Genomic DNA, 12,382 nt, shown 5'->3' with positions numbered 1-12,382 from the left:
GAAAGACGGTTTGGGTCCTTCCAGCGTCTGGAAAGGGCAAACCTCTCCGGGGTACTGTCTTTGCCCAGGGACCTGGGTGCACATGGTGGGTGATGGACAAAAATGGGAATGTTCAATGTGTACCACAAGGGAATTTGATGTTGGGGGAGTGCAGCCAATGATTTTCCTGTAAATATATAGGTAGAGTCTCAGAAAATATTTCAGTTAGGTACAGAATAGTTCAATTAGGTATAGGACTTAAGATAGAGTGGATTAATGTTAAGGAAACACTTTTCTCTATATACCTTAATTAGGCATTCTGTAAGCAAGTTTTCCATCTGGACTCTATATCCTGCACTGGCCATGCATGTGTAGAGCACACATGGAAAGAAGTATAAGTCAAAAGGGAATCTGCTGTGGTGGCTGGGAAAGGATGAGTGCACCTTGATGTGGGGGACGCCCTACTAGCACTGCCTTTCCCCTTTACCGCTGACGTGTTTTCCTTTTCTGGCAGTTTTGCCATTTTCTCAAAATTGATAAATAGTAGGTTAGGTTATAGAGTTTTGTTCTCAACTTAGGGATTTGTATGGAATAAATATAAATTGTTGAGGAAAATAAGGTTGCTGATTATTCACAATTATACATATGAGTGTGTATGTATGTATAAACATAATGTAATGATGTAGAATAAGGGGTGGAATGTCATGGTTTAATAATTTTGTAATTTTTGCTATCAGTATTCCACATCATAACATCATTTAAAGCATGAATAATTTTACTGAATCTGCAACTTACAGAAGAAGACTACATCTCCCAGGGAACAACACGATGGGTCACGGGACCTGGACTCTATATTAACTCTGTCGCAGAACAGACAGACCTCTTTCGAGTTCTGGCGTTCAGGGGAGTGTGTGGGAGCCTTCACCGTCTCGCCTAAATTTCACAGTAGGCCTCTCGGTTACGGGACTCATTCTCTCTCTTATTTTGTCTGATTCATTAGCTCAATTTTCAATTATATTATATTATATTTTATTATCCTGTATTTCGATATAGTATTTAGTAAATAAGTGTGCCTCCTTAGATCGTTGCCGCTGTTTTCTTTTCCTAATTAACTTTTTCCTTTCGGCCCAGGGCCCCTCCGGGGCCCACGGCCCCTGTCACGGACGCACGTGGATTTTTAGTTCAAACCGTGACACTCGGAATCTAACTCGGATACTACTGCGCCTACATCATAACTCGGAATCTACTGCGCCTACATCATAACTCGGAATCTACTGCACCTACATCATAACTCGGAATCTAACTCGGAATCTACTGCGCCTACATCATAACTCGGAATCTACTGCGCCTACATCATAACTCGGAATCTAACTCGGAATCTACTGCGCCTACATCATAACTCGGAATCTAACTCGGAATCTACTGCGCCTACATCATAACTCGGAATCTATTGCGCCTACATCATAACTCGGAATCTACTGCGCCTACATCATAACTCGGAATCTAACTCGGAATCTACTGCGCCTACATCATAACTCGGAATCTAACTCGGAATCTACTGCGCCTACATCATAACTCGGAATCTACTGCGCCTACATCATAACTCGGAATCTAACTCGGAATCTACAGCGCCTACATCATAACTCGGAATCTACTGCGCCTACATCATTACTCGGAATCTAACTCGGAATCTACTGCGCCTACATCATAACTCGGAATCTACTGCGCCTACATCATAACTCGGAATCTAACTCGGAATCTACTGCGCCTACATCATAACTCGGAATCTAACTCGGAATCTACTGCGCCTACATCATAACTCGGAATCTAACTCGGAATCTACTGCGCCTCCATCATAACACGAAATCTACTGCGACTACATCATAACTCGGAATCTACTGCGCCTACATCATAACTCGGAATCTACTGCGCCTACATCATAACTCGGAATCTACTGCGCCTACATCATAATTCGGAATCTACTGCGCTTACATCATAACTCGGAATCTGCTGCGCCTACATCATAACTCGGAATCTAACTCGGAATCTACTGCGCCTACATCATAACTCGGAATCTAACTCGGAATCTACTGCGCCTACATCATAACTCGGAGTCTAACTCGGAATCTACTGCGCCTACATCATAACTCGGAATCTACTGCGCCTACATCATAACTCGGAATATAACTCGGATTCTACTGCGCCTACATCATAACTCGGAATCTACTGCGCCTACATCATAACTCGGAATCTAACTCGGAATCTATTGCGCCTACTTCATAACTCGGAATCTATCTCGGAATCTACTGCGCCTACATCATAACTCGGAATCTACTGCGCCTACATCATAACTCGGAATCTAACTCGGAATCTACTGCACCTACATCATAACTCGGAATCTACTGCGCCTACATCATAACTCGGAATCTACTGCGCCTACATCATAACTCGGAATCTACTGCGCTTACATCATAACTCGGAATCTACTGCGCCTACATCATAACTCGGAATCTAACTCGGAATCTACTGCGCCTACATCATAACTCGGAATCTAATTCGGAATCTACTGCGCCTACATCATAACTCGGAATCTAACTCGGAATCTACTGCGCCTACATCATAACTCGGAATCTAACTCGGAATCTACTGCGCCTACATCATAACTCGGAATCTACTGCGCCTACATCATAACTCGGAATCTAACTTGGAATCTACTGCGCCTACATCATAACTCGGAATCTACTGCGCCTACATCATAACTCGGAATCTAACTCGGAATCTACTGCGCCTACATCATAACTCGGAATCTAACTCGGAATCTACTGCGCCTACATCATAACTCGGAATCTACTGCGCTTACATCATAACTCGGAATCTACTGGGCCTACATCATAACTCGGAATCTAACTCGGAATCTACTGCGCCTACATCATAACTCGGAATCTAACTCGGAATCTACTGCGCCTACATCATAACTCGGAATCTACTGCGCCTACATAATAAATCGGAATCTAACTCGGAATCTACTGCGCCTACATCATAACTCGGAATCTACTGCGCCTACATCATAACTCGGAATCTAACTCGGAATCTACTGCGCCTACATCATAACTCGGAATCTACTGCGCCTACATCATAACTCGGAATCTAACTCGGAATCTACTGCGCCTACATCATTACTCGGAATCTAACTCGGAATCTACTGCGCCTACATCATAACTCGGAATCTAACTCGGAATCTACTGCGCCTCCATCATAACACGAAATCTACTGCGAATACATCATAACTCGGAATCTACTGCGCCTACATCATAATTCGGAATCTACTGCGCCTACATCATAACTCGGAATCTGCTGCGCCTACATCATTACTCGGAATCTGCTGCGCCTACATAATAACTCGGAATCTGCTGCGCCTACATCATAACTCGGAATCTAACTCGGAATCTACTGCGCCTACATCATAACTCGGAATCTAACTCGGAATCTACTGCGCCTACATCATAACTCAGAATCTATCTCGGAATCTACTGCGCCTACATCATAACTCGGAATCTACTGCGCCTACATCATAACTCGGAATCTAACTCGGATACTACTGCGCCTACATCATAACTCGGAATCTACTGCGCCTACATCATAACTCGGAATCTAACTCGGAATCTACTGCGCCTACATCATTACTCGGAATCTAACTCGGAATCTACTGGGCCTACATCATAACTCGGAATCTAACTCGGATACTACTGCGCCTACATCATAACTCGGAATCTACTGCGCCTACATCATAACTCGGAATCTAACTCGGAATCTACTGCGCCTACATCATAACTCGGAATCTACTGCGCCTACATAATAAATCGGAATCTACTGCGCCTACATCATAACTCGGAATCTACTGCGCCTACATCATAACTCGGAATCTAACTCGGAATCTACTGCGCCTACATCATAACTCGGAATCTAACTCGGAATCTACTGCGCCTACATCATAACTCGGAATCTAACTCGGAATCTACTGCGCCTACATCATAACTCGGAATCTACTGCGCCTACATCATAACTCGGAATCTAACTCGGAATCTACTGCGCCTACAACATAACTCGGAATCTACTGCGCCTACATCATAACTCGGAATCTAACTAGGTATCTACTGCGCCTACATCATAACTCGGAATCTACTGCGCCTACATCATAACTCGGAATCTACTGTGCCTACATCATAACTCGGAATCTAACTCGGAATCTACTGCGCCTACATCATAACTCGGAATCTACTGCGCCTACATCATAACTCGGAATCTAACTCGGAATCTACTGTGCCTACATCATAACTCGGAATCTACTGCGCCTACATCATAACTCGGAATCTAACTCGGAATCTACTGCGCCTACATCATAACTCGGAATCTACTGCGCCTACATCATAACTCGGAATCTACTGTGCCTACATCATAACTCGGAATCTAACTCAGAATCTACTGCGCCTACATCATAACTCGGAATCTACTGCGCCTACATCATAACTCGGAATCTACTGCGCCTACATCATAACTCGGAATCTAACTCGGAATCTACTGCGCCTACATCATAACTCGGAATCTACTGCGCCTACATCATAACTCAGAATCTAACTCGAAATCTACTGCGCCTACATCATAACTCGGAATCTACTGCGCCTACATCATAACTCGGAATCTAACTCGGAATCTACTGCGCCTACATCATAACTCGGAATCTACTGCGCCTACATCATAACTCGGAATCTAACTCGGAATCTACTGCGCCTACATCATAACTCGGAATCTACTGCGCCTACATCATAACTCGGAATCTACTGCGCCTACATCATAACTCGGAATCTAACTCGGATACTACTGCGCCTACATCATAACTCGGAATCTACTGCGCCTACATCATAACTCGGAATCTAACTCGGAATCTACTGCGCCTACATCATTACTCGGAATCTAACTCGGAATCTACTGGGCCTACATCATAACTCGGAATCTAACTCGGATACTACTGCGCCTACATCATAACTCGGAATCTACTGCGCCTACATCATAACTCGGAATCTAACTCGGAATCTACTGCGCCTACATCATAACTCGGAATCTACTGCGCCTACATAATAAATCGGAATCTACTGCGCCTACATCATAACTCGGAATCTACTGCGCCTACATCATAACTCGGAATCTAACTCGGAATCTACTGCGCCTACATCATAACTCGGAATCTAACTCGGAATCTACTGCGCCTACATCATAACTCGGAATCTACTGCGCTTACATCATAACTCGGAATCTACTGCGCCTACATCATAACTCGGAATCTAACTCGGAATCTACTGCGCCTACATCATAACTCGGAATCTAACTCGGAATCTACTGCGCCTACATCATAACTCGGAATCTACTGCGCCTACATAATAAATCGGAATCTAACTCGGAATCTACTGCGCCTACATCATAACTCGGAATCTACTGCGCCTACATCATAACTCGGAATCTAACTCGGAATCTACTGCGCCTACATCATAACTCGGAATCTACTGCGCCTACATCATAACTCGGAATCTAACTCGGAATCTACTGCGCCTACATCATTACTCGGAATCTAACTCGGAATCTACTGCGCCTACATCATAACTCGGAATCTAACTCGGAATCTACTGCGCCTCCATCATAACACGAAATCTACTGCGAATACATCATAACTCGGAATCTACTGCGCCTACATCATAATTCGGAATCTACTGCGCCTACATCATAACTCGGAATCTGCTGCGCCTACATCATTACTCGGAATCTACTGCGCCTACATAATAACTCGGAATCTGCTGCGCCTACATCATAACTCGGAATCTAACTCGGAATCTACTGCGCCTACATCATAACTCGGAATCTAACTCGGAATCTACTGCGCCTACATCATAACTCAGAATCTATCTCGGAATCTACTGCGCCTACATCATAACTCGGAATCTACTGCGCCTACATCATAACTCGGAATCTAACTCGGATACTACTGCGCCTACATCATAACTCGGAATCTACTGCGCCTACATCATAACTCGGAATCTAACTCGGAATCTACTGCGCCTACATCATTACTCGGAATCTAACTCGGAATCTACTGGGCCTACATCATAACTCGGAATCTAACTCGGATACTACTGCGCCTACATCATAACTCGGAATCTACTGCGCCTACATCATAACTCGGAATCTAACTCGGAATCTACTGCGCCTACATCATAACTCGGAATCTACTGCGCCTACATAATAAATCGGAATCTACTGCGCCTACATCATAACTCGGAATCTACTGCGCCTACATCATAACTCGGAATCTAACTCGGAATCTACTGCGCCTACATCATAACTCGGAATCTAACTCGGAATCTACTGCGCCTACATCATAACTCGGAATCTAACTCGGAATCTACTGCGCCTACATCATAACTCGGAATCTACTGCGCCTACATCATAACTCGGAATCTAACTCGGAATCTACTGCGCCTACAACATAACTCGGAATCTACTGCGCCTACATCATAACTCGGAATCTAACTAGGTATCTACTGCGCCTACATCATAACTCGGAATCTACTGCGCCTACATCATAACTCGGAATCTACTGTGCCTACATCATAACTCGGAATCTAACTCGGAATCTACTGCGCCTACATCATAACTCGGAATCTACTGCGCCTACATCATAACTCGGAATCTAACTCGGAATCTACTGTGCCTACATCATAACTCGGAATCTACTGCGCCTACATCATAACTCGGAATCTAACTCGGAATCTACTGCGCCTACATCAGAACTCGGAATCTACTGCGCCTACATCATAACTCGGAATATAACTCGTATTCTACTGCGCCTACATCATAACTCGGAATCTACTGCGCCTACATCATAACTCGGAATCTAACTCGGAATCTATTGCGCCTACATCATAACTCGGAATCTATCTCGGAATCTACTGCGCCTACATCATAACTCGGAATCTACTGCGCCTACATCATAACTCGGAATCTAACTCGGAATCTACTGCACCTACATCATAACTCGGAATCTACTGCGCCTACATCATAACTCGGAATCTACTGCGCCTACATCATAACTCGGAATCTACTGCGCTTACATCATAACTCGGAATCTACTGCGCCTACATCATAACTCGGAATCTAACTCGGAATCTACTGCGCCTACATCATAACTCGGAATCTAATTCGGAATCTACTGCGCCTACATCATAACTCGGAATCTACTGCGCCTACATCATAACTCGGAATCTAACTCGGAATCTACTGCGCCTACATCATTACTCGGAATCTAACTCGGAATCTACTGCGCCTACATCATAACTCGGAATCTACTGCGCCTACATCATAACTCGGAATCTAACTCGGAATCTACTGCGCCTACATCATTACTCGGAATCTAACTCGGAATCTACTGGGCCTACATCATAACTCGGAATCTACCTCGGATACTACTGCGCCTACATCATAACTCGGAATCTACTGCGCCTACATCATAACTCGGAATCTAACTCGGAATCTACTGCGCCTACATCATAACTCGGAATCTACTGCGCCTACATAATAAATCGGAATCTACTGCGCCTACATCATAACTCGGAATCTACTGCGCCTACATCATAACTCGGAATCTAACTCGGAATCTACTGCGCCTACATCATAACTCGGAATCTAACTCGGAATCTACTGCGCCTACATCATAACTCGGAATCTACTGCGCTTACATCATAACTCGGAATCTACTGCGCCTACATCATAACTCGGAATCTAACTCGGAATCTACTGCGCCTACATCATAACTCGGAATCTAACTCGGAATCTACTGCGCCTACATCATAACTCGGAATCTACTGCGCCTACATAATAAATCGGAATCTAACTCGGAATCTACTGCGCCTACATCATAACTCGGAATCTACTGCGCCTACATCATAACTCGGAATCTAACTCGGAATCTACTGCGCCTACATCATAACTCGGAATCTACTGCGCCTACATCATAACTCGGAATCTAACTCGGAATCTACTGCGCCTACATCATTACTCGGAATCTAACTCGGAATCTACTGCGCCTACATCATAACTCGGAATCTAACTCGGAATCTACTGCGCCTCCATCATAACACGAAATCTACTGCGAATACATCATAACTCGGAATCTACTGCGCCTACATCATAATTCGGAATCTACTGCGCCTACATCATAACTCGGAATCTGCTGCGCCTACATCATTACTCGGAATCTACTGCGCCTACATAATAACTCGGAATCTGCTGCGCCTACATCATAACTCGGAATCTAACTCGGAATCTACTGCGCCTACATCATAACTCGGAATCTAACTCGGAATCTACTGCGCCTACATCATAACTCAGAATCTATCTCGGAATCTACTGCGCCTACATCATAACTCGGAATCTACTGCGCCTACATCATAACTCGGAATCTAACTCGGATACTACTGCGCCTACATCATAACTCGGAATCTACTGCGCCTACATCATAACTCGGAATCTAACTCGGAATCTACTGCGCCTACATCATTACTCGGAATCTAACTCGGAATCTACTGGGCCTACATCATAACTCGGAATCTAACTCGGATACTACTGCGCCTGCATCATAACTCGGAATCTACTGCGCCTACATCATAACTCGGAATCTAACTCGGAATCTACTGCGCCTACATCATAACTCGGAATCTACTGCGCCTACATAATAAATCGGAATCTACTGCGCCTACATCATAACTCGGAATCTACTGCGCCTACATCATAACTCGGAATCTAACTCGGAATCTACTGCGCCTACATCATAACTCGGAATCTAACTCGGAATCTACTGCGCCTACATCATAACTCGGAATCTAACTCGGAATCTACTGCGCCTACATCATAACTCGGAATCTACTGCGCCTACATCATAACTCGGAATCTAACTCGGAATCTACTGCGCCTACAACATAACTCGGAATCTACTGCGCCTACATCATAACTCGGAATCTAACTAGGTATCTACTGCGCCTACATCATAACTCGGAATCTACTGCGCCTACATCATAACTCGGAATCTACTGTGCCTACATCATAACTCGGAATCTAACTCGGAATCTACTGCGCCTACATCATAACTCGGAATCTACTGTGCCTACATCATAACTCGGAATCTAACTCGGAATCTACTGTGCCTACATCATAACTCGGAATCTACTGCGCCTACATCATAACTCGGAATCTAACTCGGAATCTACTGCGCCTACATCAGAACTCGGAATCTACTGCGCCTACATCATAACTCGGAATATAACTCGGATTCTACTGCGCCTACATCATAACTCGGAATCTACTGCGCCTACATCATAACTCGGAATCTAACTCGGAATCTATTGCGCCTACATCATAACTCGGAATCTATCTCGGAATCTACTGCGCCTACATCATAACTCGGAATCTACTGCGCCTACATCATAACTCGGAATCTAACTCGGAATCTACTGCACCTACATCATAACTCGGAATCTACTGCGCCTACATCATAACTCGGAATCTACTGCGCCTACATCATAACTCGGAATCTACTGCGCTTACATCATAACTCGGAATCTACTGCGCCTACATCATAACTCGGAATCTAACTCGGAATCTACTGCGCCTACATCATAACTCGGAATCTAATTCGGAATCTACTGCGCCTACATCATAACTCGGAATCTAACTCGGAATCTACTGCGCCTACATCATAACTCGGAATCTAACTCGGAATCTACTGCGCCTACATCATAACTCGGAATCTACTGCGCCTACATCATAACTCGGAATCTACTGCGCCTACATCATAACTCGGAATCTAACTTGGAATCTACTGCGCCTACATCATAACTCGGAATCTACTGCGCCTACATCATAACTCGGAATCTAACTCGGAATCTACTGCGCCTACATCATAACTCGGAATCTAACTCGGAATCTACTGCGCCTACATCATAACTCGGAATCTACTGCGCTTACATCATAACTCGGAATCTACTGGGCCTACATCATAACTCGGAATCTAACTCGGAATCTACTGCGCCTACATCATAACTCGGAATCTAACTCGGAATCTACTGCGCCTACATCATAACTCGGAATCTACTGCGCCTACATAATAAATCGGAATCTAACTCGGAATCTACTGCGCCTACATCATAACTCGGAATCTACTGCGCCTACATCATAACTCGGAATCTAACTCGGAATCTACTGCGCCTACATCATAACTCGGAATCTACTGCGCCTACATCATAACTCGGAATCTAACTCGGAATCTACTGCGCCTACATCATTACTCGGAATCTAACTCGGAATCTACTGCGCCTACATCATAACTCGGAATCTAACTCGGAATCTACTGCGCCTCCATCATAACACGAAATCTACTGCGAATACATCATAACTCGGAATCTACTGCGCCTACATCATAATTCGGAATCTACTGCGCCTACATCATAACTCGGAATCTGCTGCGCCTACATCATTACTCGGAATCTGCTGCGCCTACATAATAACTCGGAATCTGCTGCGCCTACATCATAACTCGGAATCTAACTCGGAATCTACTGCGCCTACATCATAACTCGGAATCTAACTCGGAATCTACTGCGCCTACATCATAACTCAGAATCTATCTCGGAATCTACTGCGCCTACATCATAACTCGGAATCTACTGCGCCTACATCATAACTCGGAATCTAACTCGGATACTACTGCGCCTACATCATAACTCGGAATCTACTGCGCCTACATCATAACTCGGAATCTAACTCGGAATCTACTGCGCCTACATCATTACTCGGAATCTAACTCGGAATCTACTGGGCCTACATCATAACTCGGAATCTAACTCGGATACTACTGCGCCTACATCATAACTCGGAATCTACTGCGCCTACATCATAACTCGGAATCTAACTCGGAATCTACTGCGCCTACATCATAACTCGGAATCTACTGCGCCTACATAATAAATCGGAATCTACTGCGCCTACATCATAACTCGGAATCTACTGCGCCTACATCATAACTCGGAATCTAACTCGGAATCTACTGCGCCTACATCATAACTCGGAATCTAACTCGGAATCTACTGCGCCTACATCATAACTCGGAATCTAACTCGGAATCTACTGCGCCTACATCATAACTCGGAATCTACTGCGCCTACATCATAACTCGGAATCTAACTCGGAATCTACTGCGCCTACAACATAACTCGGAATCTACTGCGCCTACATCATAACTCGGAATCTAACTAGGTATCTACTGCGCCTACATCATAACTCGGAATCTACTGCGCCTACATCATAACTCGGAATCTACTGTGCCTACATCATAACTCGGAATCTAACTCGGAATCTACTGCGCCTACATCATAACTCGGAATCTACTGTGCCTACATCATAACTCGGAATCTAACTCGGAATCTACTGTGCCTACATCATAACTCGGAATCTACTGCGCCTACATCATAACTCGGAATCTAACTCGGAATCTACTGCGCCTACATCAGAACTCGGAATCTACTGCGCCTACATCATAACTCGGAATATAACTCGGATTCTACTGCGCCTACATCATAACTCGGAATCTACTGCGCCTACATCATAACTCGGAATCTAACTCGGAATCTATTGCGCCTACATCATAACTCGGAATCTATCTCGGAATCTACTGCGCCTACATCATAACTCGGAATCTACTGCGCCTACATCATAACTCGGAATCTAACTCGGAATCTACTGCACCTACATCATAACTCGGAATCTACTGCGCCTACATCATAACTCGGAATCTACTGCGCCTACATCATAACTCGGAATCTACTGCGCTTACATCATAACTCGGAATCTACTGCGCCTACATCATAACTCGGAATCTAACTCGGAATCTACTGCGCCTACATCATAACTCGGAATCTAATTCGGAATCTACTGCGCCTACATCATAACTCGGAATCTAACTCGGAATCTACTGCGCCTACATCATAACTCGGAATCTAACTCGGAATCTACTGCGCCTACATCATAACTCGGAATCTACTGCGCCTACATCATAACTCGGAATCTACTGCGCCTACATCATAACTCGGAATCTAACTTGGAATCTACTGCGCCTACATCATAACTCGGAATCTACTGCGCCTACATCATAACTCGGAATCTAACTCGGAATCTACTGCGCCTACATCATAACTCGGAATCTAACTCGGAATCTACTGCGCCTACATCATAACTCGGAATCTACTGCGCTTACATCATAACTCGGAATCTACTGGGCCTACATCATAACTCGGAATCTAACTCG

The sequence above is a fragment of the Coturnix japonica genome, chromosome 6 (genome assembly GCF_054131305.1).
Source record: "Coturnix japonica strain WE chromosome 6, WE-NBRP24, whole genome shotgun sequence".
Taxonomy (NCBI): domain Eukaryota; kingdom Metazoa; phylum Chordata; class Aves; order Galliformes; family Phasianidae; genus Coturnix; species Coturnix japonica.
Note: the sequence above shows the minus strand (reverse complement) of the source record.